This window comes from Rattus rattus, chromosome 4 (genome assembly GCF_011064425.1).
Source record: "Rattus rattus isolate New Zealand chromosome 4, Rrattus_CSIRO_v1, whole genome shotgun sequence".
Classification (NCBI taxonomy): domain Eukaryota; kingdom Metazoa; phylum Chordata; class Mammalia; order Rodentia; family Muridae; genus Rattus; species Rattus rattus.
In genome coordinates this window covers 103728368-103738450 of record NC_046157.1, presented here as the reverse complement: position 1 = coordinate 103738450, position 10083 = coordinate 103728368, and the positions used below count along the sequence as shown (strand labels likewise).

The 10083-nt window shown below is 37.2% G+C and overlaps 1 pseudogene; it reads right to left on the bottom strand.

The window, feature by feature from the left end:
* Window positions 1-1492: 1492 nt before the first annotated feature.
* On the bottom strand, window positions 1493-1600 carry LOC116899893 (annotated as a pseudogene).
* Window positions 1601-10083: the final 8483 nt, after the last annotated feature.

Sequence of the window (10083 nt, the reverse complement as noted above, 5' to 3'; positions counted from 1 at the left end):
TTTCCATATTTCCATAGCTCCAGTGTTCCTCCATTTAGTTTTGTTTGAATGACTTGTCCTCAGTTGATGAGAATGGGGTGTTGAAGTCACTAAGTGTGAGTGTATGAGGTTCACTATGTGATTTTAGCTTTGGTACTATTTCTTGTATAAACATGGTTGTCCTTCTTTTTGGAGATGATAAGACTTGCAGTGGTATTTTGGAGAATATTCTTTTTCTTTGATGAACATCTAGTGCCTTTCTCTATCTCTTCTGATTAATTCTGGCTTGACGTATATTTTGTTAGATATTAAAATAGCTACCCTACTCTTAAGTGTATTTTCCTTCAACATAGTTTTCCAACCCTTTATCCTGAGCAATCTCTACTCTTGATGTTGAAGTGTTATTCTTAGATGCAGCAAAAGAGAGAATCCAGTTTTCATATCCATTATTTTAGGCTATATCTTTTATTTGGTAAACTGAGACCAATGATGTTGAGAAGTATTAACGATCAGTGATTGTTGATCCCTGATAATTTGCTGTTCTTGGTGTTGTTGGTGGTATGTATAAGTGTGAGAATAAATGTATGAGTGTGTGTGCTTCCCTTCATTTGATTTTGATCATTGGAAATTAGTTATTGCTTGGATTTTATAGATATAGTTAATCTCCTTAGGTTGAAGTTTTCTTCTAGCACCTTATATAGGCTTGCATTTATAAATAGATATTGTTCAAATTTGTTTTGTCGTGAAGTATCTTCTTTTTTCTATCTATGGTGCTGGAAACTTTAGTTGGGTATAATAGTCTGGGCTGGCATCTGTGGTTTCTTAGAGCCTGCAGCACACCTGGCCAGGCCTTTCTGGTTTTAGAGACTCCATTAAGAAGTCAGATCTACTTCTAGTAAGTCTGCCTACATATGGTACTTGGTCTTTTTCCCTTGTAGCTTTTAAATTTTTTAAAAAAATTAATTGGATAGTTTATATTTTTACATTTTTTAATTTTAATTTTCTATTTTTATTGGATATTTTATGCCATTATCTTTCAAATGTAATACCATTCCCTCTTCATTCATTCCCTTTCCCCCTCCCCTTACTTCTTTAAAGATGGTCCCACTCCCATCCACCCACTCCCAACTCAACACCCTGGCATTACCCTACACTGGAGAAAAGATCCTTCATAGGACTAAGGGCTTCTCCTGCTTTTGATGTCAGGCAATGCCATCCTCTGCTACATATGTGGCTGGAGCCATGGGTCCCTCTATATGGTTGGTAGTTTAGTCCCCGGAACTCTGTGGGGTCTGGTTGGTTGATACTGTTGTTCTTCCTATGGTGATGCTAACCCCTTGCTCCCTCAGTCTTTTCTCTAACTCCTCTATTGGGGTTCCGACGCTCAGTCTGATGGTTAGCTGCAAGCACCCTCATCTGTACCAGGGTTCTCTAGCTTTCTCCCTCACTGCGAGCCGATTTTAGACTGTCTGGCACTGGAATTATAGTCATATCAGGCTCACCTTTCTCAGAGAATGATAGGCTGCTAGTCATTTAGAAATTCATAAGTCAGAACCTTGAGTGTAGACAGAGCCTTTCTCCTCTCTGCCACATACTGATATTCCTGGATTTCTTTAAGAGATTTACTCCTTTCCTATTTAGAACCGCTATCATTTTCGTATTGTTTTCAGGGTCTTTCCTTTATGCTTCTATGTTAGAATATTTGTGTTGTGCTGTGGTAGGATATCTGGGCTGTAGTAAAGGCATATTCCCTAGATGTTATTGATTGTACTTTTATGCTGGTGTCTAGGCATCTGGGGTTGGGATTAATTTTTGTCCATGTGCTAATTTCTGGATTTGATTTGTCTTTGTTGGGTGGGTGTTATGTTCCTTGGTTTTGGTTTCCTTTGTGGGTTTTTGGAAAGTGTGCTGACTGTGTGTTTCCTGTTTTCCTGGACTGCTCAGCTGGGATGTTCATAGGAAATGCCTGCTGGTATTGAAAGCATGAATGCTAAGATGAGTTGGGGAAAGGTAAGTAAGAGATGTAGGCCCTTGAAATCAGAGAAAAAAACGACCATAGCATGTTTCCTGCTACAGAGCTTGAATGAGACTGCTGGGATTGGATTTTAGGAGCAGTAGGTGTGTGTCCATCTTCAACCTCCTTGTTCTGGGAGGAGCAGGCTTTGCCAGTTGTGGGAAGGAGGTTAGAAGTGGAAGACCTGTGGGTTCCCCTGGAAATGCTATCAGCGGAGGTAGTGAAGACCCCCATGGGTGTTCTGTTCCAGAGCTGAGGATGAGAATAGGGGATGTTATCTCAGGAAACAGAAATAAGTATACTTATATAATTTAAATATCCATATACTTGTCTAAAAATGACTCCATATACATGGAAATATTTCTTAAAACTGTGTACTTACATATTTAACATGGAGTAACTATTTTGAAGTTAGCAGAAATGAGGCTTAATTTTCCCATTTTATATACATGTGATATATGTTTGTATGAATATGTACGTGTAAGTGCCTGCACATGCCACATGTGTGTGTAATACAGATATTTGAAAAAGCTTGCAAAATAATGTGAATGCTGTAAAGTATAGCATCATTTTAACTTCTTCTTTAGTGAATTTCTTCATTATATAGGAATATATTCATATGGGAAAAGTGTAGACATTGAGAAGGAAGTGCTTCCCAGATTAGTGACTGAAGCTGCTTTCCTATTGTCTGGTTTCCTGACATTTACTTTAAGAAATCTTAGATAACACATATGTCCATGTTCAAGGAAAATGTGTTGTATTGTTATCTGCATAATGAGCATCTTTTATCAATATTCAGTAGCTAGAGTCTGAGAAGTGTCATGGAGCTCCTGACTTATTTCCCTCTGGTAGGAAGCCTTTGTCTAATTAGTCACACACAGTCAACACATACCCCATTTGTACTGGGTAAAGCAGAGTCAGAGGAGCCAATACCATGACTAGGAAAAAGCACACACTCCTGCCACTGCTTATAAGATCATGCTGAGTTTCCTTTTTAGAAGTGTCAAGACAGTGTGGGTTTGAGCTACTATGACTACACAGAGAATTTTAGACATGCCGACTGCATGCCTCACAGTGATAAGTAATTAAACTTTATTTTCCTATTCGGTGTGAAATTGCATAAAATACCATACAGTAAGAGTGAAACACTGCCTCATAAAAGCATACTGGAGTTTCATCACAGCAATTTCTCTGACCATTTCGTAACGACTAACAGTAGTTACATACACTGAAGGCTTTTGAGGCTCTAGCTTGAATCTGATGTCAATTACTTCCCAGCTGATTGACTTTAGGGAATATATATATGTTTTTACTCACTCCCTAGTTAAGGAATACTTGATGTTCTGAGAAACCCACAAATGTTACCACTGTCAGACCTGTCCAACCCGAGATACATTCTGAGACTCAGAAGCTCAAAACCATGGTTTCTCAATCCAACTTTTCTTTTTAACTTTATTTATTGACATCAATGGGAGGTGAGACCCTTGGTTCTGAGACTTGATGCCTCAGCATAGGGGATGCTAGAAGGGTGTGGTGGGAGTGGGCGAGTGGGTATAGGAGCACCCTCATAGTGGCGAAGGAGATGGGTAGAGGGGGACTAGGATGCCGTGTCTGTGGAAGAGTAACCATTAAGGGGGATATCATTTGAAATGTAAATAAGTAAAATGAATAAAAATAGTAGTAGTAGTAGTAGTAGTAGTAGTAGTAATAATAATAATAATAATAATAATAATAATAAACAAAGAAACAAAAACATGACCTTATGCATCTCAGGCTGGATTGAAACTCATGTCCCTCCCATCTCAGCTCCCAGATTCACAGCAATGCCCCAAACATATCCAGTGCACTATAATGTGCACTACTTTAAATATCTGTGGCTTCCAAGGTAAGTGTATTTTGCTACAACCAAACCTTTCATATATGAGCCCTCTTAATTTATTTCTGAGCTACCACTATTTTATTAATGTGTATTTCTGTCTCTTTGTAAATCACATTCTGTTCAATTATTGTGGATGTGTTATATCTTTGAAAGTCAGCAAATTCTCTCTTTTTAAGTTTTTATTCTTTCAATGGTACTACATGACAAATGGGATAGAAAAGAATATGTGAATCAATCACATGTATAAACAATTAACATACATGTCTATGAACAGCAAGAATATGTGATAAAATGAATAGTGTTCTCAATAAATGATAGTAGAAACACTGGATGTTCACATGCAAAAGTGAAATTGGACTCATCTCAAAAAATAACTAAAATCAATGAAAACATAGGACTTCAGGCTTTGATTCAGCAACAAGGAACATGTGGAAAGATTAATGATTTCATTCTGCACAAATATTTTATGACTATGAAACCAGAGTGAGAGCAACAAAAGAATAACTAACAAGTCAGAGGGAATCAGACTGAAGTTTCCCAGGGCTGGACAGATAGCTAGCAATTAAGAGTGCCCTCTGCTCTGCCAGAGGATCTAAGTTCACACTGACCATCTTTATCAGGCAGCACCTAAGCACCTGTAACTCTAGCCCCAGGGAATCTGACCTTGTCTGCATTCACTGGGCATCTGCACACAAGTACACACACCTACACACAGATAAAAAGACCCACCATAAACGTAGCTCTTTTAAAGAAATTTTCTTTTTCATCGTAAGTCTTGGGCATACAAAAGGGAGCAAGCGGCAGAATGATAAGATAACCTTGGAAATGGGAAAATATTGACAAAGCTTTTGCCTGATGACACAATGAATAATCTTCAAAATACACTGTTCTACAATTCATTATATAATGTTTTCTAATAACTCAATTTAAAAATGGGCAGAGAATCCAGAAGAGGGCATAGGGTGGGCATAAAGCCTCACCCTCGCTGAGGAGCTGTTGACATTTGAGTGCTGCCTAGTGACAGTAAAGGAGGTTCTCTTCAGTGGTATAGTACCTGGCAGCAACCATACTTCAGACCAGACCTTATACCCAAGAGTAGGCAGATAACACAAACTGTATTTGATGGTGGAGGGTGAGACCAAGTTAGATAGTTAGGGAAGCAAGGAAAGATATGGGAAGAGCTGGAGGGAAGAATGAAAATGATCAAAAGACAGACATTGTATGAAACTCTCAAATAATTTATAAAAACATTTTTGGCTGTCACAGATAGTAAATGATATCTGGAATTGGAAATAGTTTTTAAAAGGCAATGGCCCTAACTTTTCACTTTAAATCAAGCATTATTTGGTAGAAAATTACATGAATATGTAACAATTCTGAACAATACTCAAATGTCTTTTATTGAATTGGCAGAATAAAGGGGTTTAAAATTGTAAAAAAAAAAGGGCTGAGAATTTGAATAAGTATTTCTTCAAATTCTTACTAATCAGCAAGTGCTCAACATCACTAGTCATCAGGATAGTTCAAGTGGAACACCTTATATCAGCTAGCATGGGCATTATGAAAATAAAAGTGTGTGTAAGGATGAAGGGACATTAGAAACCTGCATATTATGGTTGCGGACCCCAATCATTGCTAAGATGGGAAAACAGCTAATTCAGTAGAGAGATAAATATATCATTTAGAATTCTAAAAGAAAGAAAGTCTGTAATAAGCATCAACATGCATGAAAAAGACAGTGCACTAAGTGAAATATACCAATCTCAGGAAGTCAAGCACTATATAATGCTACTTACACACATACACACACACACACACACACACACACACACACACACACACACACACACACACTCCCATGGCATTTCATTTGCCATGGGAGAATTGTATAAATGTAGCACAGAAATTGTACAGCCATCTAAATGAAAATGGTTGTTATCTAACATGACTAAAAAGGTACATTTATTAGAAAAGGTTCCTGTTCAAATCTTAGATCCTGTTGTCATAGGATATACAGCAGATTCAAGGACCAACAGGGAAATATGAAGCCTTGTTGAGCGAGGTGTAAGAATTGAATTTAACCAATTAGATAATGGTGAGTATACCAAAAAGCTTAGTGAACTAAATTTTGCACAAGAGTTACAAACTTTCTGCAACATAAGAACTAGAAAGTTAAAAATGTACAACTGTAAATCTCTCCCATCCTTAAAATCTGCAGAGCTGATTTGCAGGAGGACATCTGGGAGCCAGTACCAAAGCTTCCTGTCTGCTTCTTGGGAACAGGCAAGATCCTGGTATTTGGGCAGGAGCATCTGTGTTTCTTCTTAAAGGTTGCCTACCAAATCTTAAAAGAGAGCTTTCAGATGTCAAGTCTGGTGTCGGCAGATAAATGAGACAAGAATGTGCATTCCAAGACCAACTCCTAAAATACAAATATCTATGACAGATTAAAATAGTGCCTAGTAGACTCTGGGTAACAACAGTCTAGTGTTATCCCTGATGAACACAAAGACAATGGATGTATAATACTATAAATCTTTGGAAACTGATAAGCTAATCTCTTGAAAATCGGAAAATGAAGTCAGACTTAAAACTCATTTCAAGGCCTTTCTGTACCCTTAGACTAATGATGTGCTCTCATGACAATTTTAACTGCACATTTCTAACCTGTATTATCATTTTGTTATGAATAAGGTTTCCCTGATATTTTGCAAAACAAGAAAAATCACATTATTCCATATTAATTACAATATATACATGTATGTATCAGCAAACTTATACACCTACACTCATTTTTCTTACATGTAGTTGTCATAAAGAACAACAAAACCCTGTTATCGACAGCTGTGGCATTAAGGAAACTGGAAGGTGTACCTTCTACCAGTTCATGGAAGTATTTTGTTTGGATTTCTTCCAATTTCTGCCACATATTATTTTGTCATCGAATTATAAATACCTTTGATATTGGGGGAGATAACTCAGTCTGATTTGAATTGTAAAAAAAATGTGAGTTTATCACCTTTATTTTGATCTTACTATATTAATAAAATATTTTAAATGTTACTGATTGTTCAGCATGTTTTGTTTTCAAATTTGAAGAATAGTAATATTTTTCAAATACATGCAAATGTGAATGTTTTAAAGATGTGTCTATTTGATGTATTTTGTGCAAAGAATACCACAACTCTATTGTTAAAAGTTTCCAGTAGCTTCTTGCTTTATTTATGGTAGCATTTATTTTATCAGGGACCTATTGTCCATAACTCTTCAAAACTCATTTTCTATCTATTGTAAAATATTGCCTATGAAATATTTTTCTTTCACTTGTTTTTCCTTTTTTTAATTTGACTTGTCTGACTATAGAATCATAATCTATGATTTGTCTTCATATGTGTGATAAATCCTGACCCAGAGAGAGTATCCATTTCCTGAATGCTTATCATCAGGTCATAACTGGTTTTCATGGACAACTTTTCTTCCACAACAGTTTGTCTTCAAAGAGGGCAGGACCTACCCCTGAAGATTTAATTCATTCCTGGTCTTAGCAAAAATTCCTGCACCACCGAGTTTTCTGGGCCATCAATATTTTTAGTACTTGACTTAACTCTTTCCCTTCCTACTCTAACCTCATCAATTACCTTAGAGTTCTATAAAAATCTCTAAACATAGCTATATTCTCACCTCAGAGGCTTTTACATAGTGACTCCCTCCATTTGCAACAACATTAAGATGTCTACTTTTCCTTATATCCTCACACTTTTCCTCAAAAATATGATTGCCATTTCTCCCAGGCCAACAAAAATGGCTTCTTGATTTTCATCTCTCTTTCCCTGCTTTGTATTTACACACATATGTTTGGTGATAACAAGAAATCCCAGCTGGATAGACCAGAGACCTATGATAGAACACAATATAATTGGAAAAAGATGAAATGATTCCTAAAGATATTCTGCTATACTCATAGGTCAGTTCCTAGCCCCATTGTTATCAGAGAGGCTTCATGCAGCAATTGATGGAAACAGTTGTGGGAGACTCACAGCGAAACATTAGAAGGACCTAGGGGAATCCCAGAAAAGAGAAGAAAGAAGGATTGTGGGAACCAGAAGAGTCAAAACACAAGAACATCCACAGAATCAACTACCCTGGGCTCATAGGGGCTCACAAAGAGAGCCAATAATCAGAGAGCCCACTTGGGCGTCACCTAAGCCCTCTGCACGTATGTTACAGTATGGTAGATTGGTCTCCTTGTGGGGCTGAGCGGGAGCAGATGATGTCTCTGACACTTTTCCCTGCTTATGGGAACCTTTACCTCTTATTGGATTGCATTGTGAAAATGTAATATGAGAGGAGATGTTTTATCTTACTGCAACTTGATATGGCACTTTCTTTGAAATGCACAGGATTCTTGCCCTTTTCTGAAATGAAACACACGAGGTGTCTAGATATGGAAGGAGGGACTTAGAAGGGCATAGGGAGGGGAGACTGTGGTTGGAATGTGAATAAATATATATATATATATATATATATATAATTTTTCCCCACGTTTTCAACCAGGGAGCCTACTTGGGCATGACTCAGGCTCCCTGCATGTATTTTACAGTACGGTAGGTTGGTTGGACTTCTTGTGGGGCTAAGAGTAGGAACAGAGGCTGTGTGTCTGTGTGTTCTTGTACCATCTAGACAGGCATCTTATCTTGTATAATTCATACTTTGTTGCTACCAGTGGACATACGTGCCTTATTCCCACATCTGTCAAAGGAGACAATGCTTCAATCCTATTAACTGGTTTACAATGTCTATAAAGATTGACTGGAACTGTTGAACTGGAGAATGGCAGTAAAACTCAGAAAACATTCTCTTTAGAATTGTGATGTGGTGTGGGATTGCACAATAGCTGAATTATATAAATTCAGTATACAAGCTGAATGTAATGGGTATTAATGTAGTAATATTTATAAACAAATTAAAACATGACAGAAAATAGTAATTATAAAAATGTTTACATTAGTTAGTGATAAAGTCTATATGCAATTGGGAGTTCCAAATGTGCTTTCCACCCATTCATTCAATTATGAATTTATCCTGGAAAGGAAAATTAGTAATATTTTGTTAAAAAAATAACTATCGTATTAACAGTAATACTATTATCATGATAGGTAAAAAGTTTGAATCACTCAAATATTTTTCATAAAATCAATCAATTTAGAACCAGTTCTATGTTCATAATAAACTGAATGAGATTTTTTTGTGTTTGTGTGTGTGTGTTTTGTTTTTTTTATCTTTATTAACTTGAGTATTTCTTATTTACATTTTTTCTTTTTAGATTTTTTTTTTTACTGGCTTACTCAACTACTTTTTTTTTTCTTTTTCTTTTTTTTTTTTTTTTTTTTTTTTTATTATTATTAACTTGAGTATTTCTTATATACATTTCAAGTGTTATTCCTTTCCTGGTTTCCGCAAACATCCCTCCCCACTCCCCTTCTTTGGGTGTTCCCTCCCATCCTCCCCCCCTTGCCGCCTCCCCCAACAATCTAGTTCATCTGGGGTTCAGTCTTAACAGGACCCAGGGCTTCCCCTTCCACTGGTGCTCTAACTAGGATATTCATTGCTACCTATGAGGTCAGAGTCCAGGGTCAGTCCATGTATAGTCTTTAGGTAGTGGCTTAGTCCCTGGAAGCTCTGTTTGCTTGGCATTGTTGTACATATGGGGTCTCAAGCCCCTTCAAGCTCTTCCAGTTCTTTCTCTAATTCATTCAACGGGGGTCCTATTCTCAATTCAGTGGTTTGCTGCTGGCATACTCCTCTGTGTTTGCTATATTCTGGCTGTGTCTCTAGGGAGAGATCACATCCGCCCCTGTCGGCCTGCACTTCTTTGCTTCATCCATCTTGTCTAATTGATGGCTGTATATGCATGGGCCATATGGGGCATTCTTGAATGGGTTCTTCTGTGTTCGCTTTTAATTTTTGCCTCTATTCCCTGCCAAGGGTATTCTTGTTCCTTTTTAAAGAAGGAGTGAAGCATTCTACATTTTGATCAACCTTCTTGAGTTTCATTTGTTCTAGGCATCTAGGGTAATTCAAGCATTTGGGCTAATAGCCACTTATCAATGAGTGCATATCATGTGTGTTTTTCTGTGATTGTGTTACCTCACTCAGGATGATATTTTCCAGTTCCAACCATTTGTTCATGAATTTCATAAAGGCACTGTTT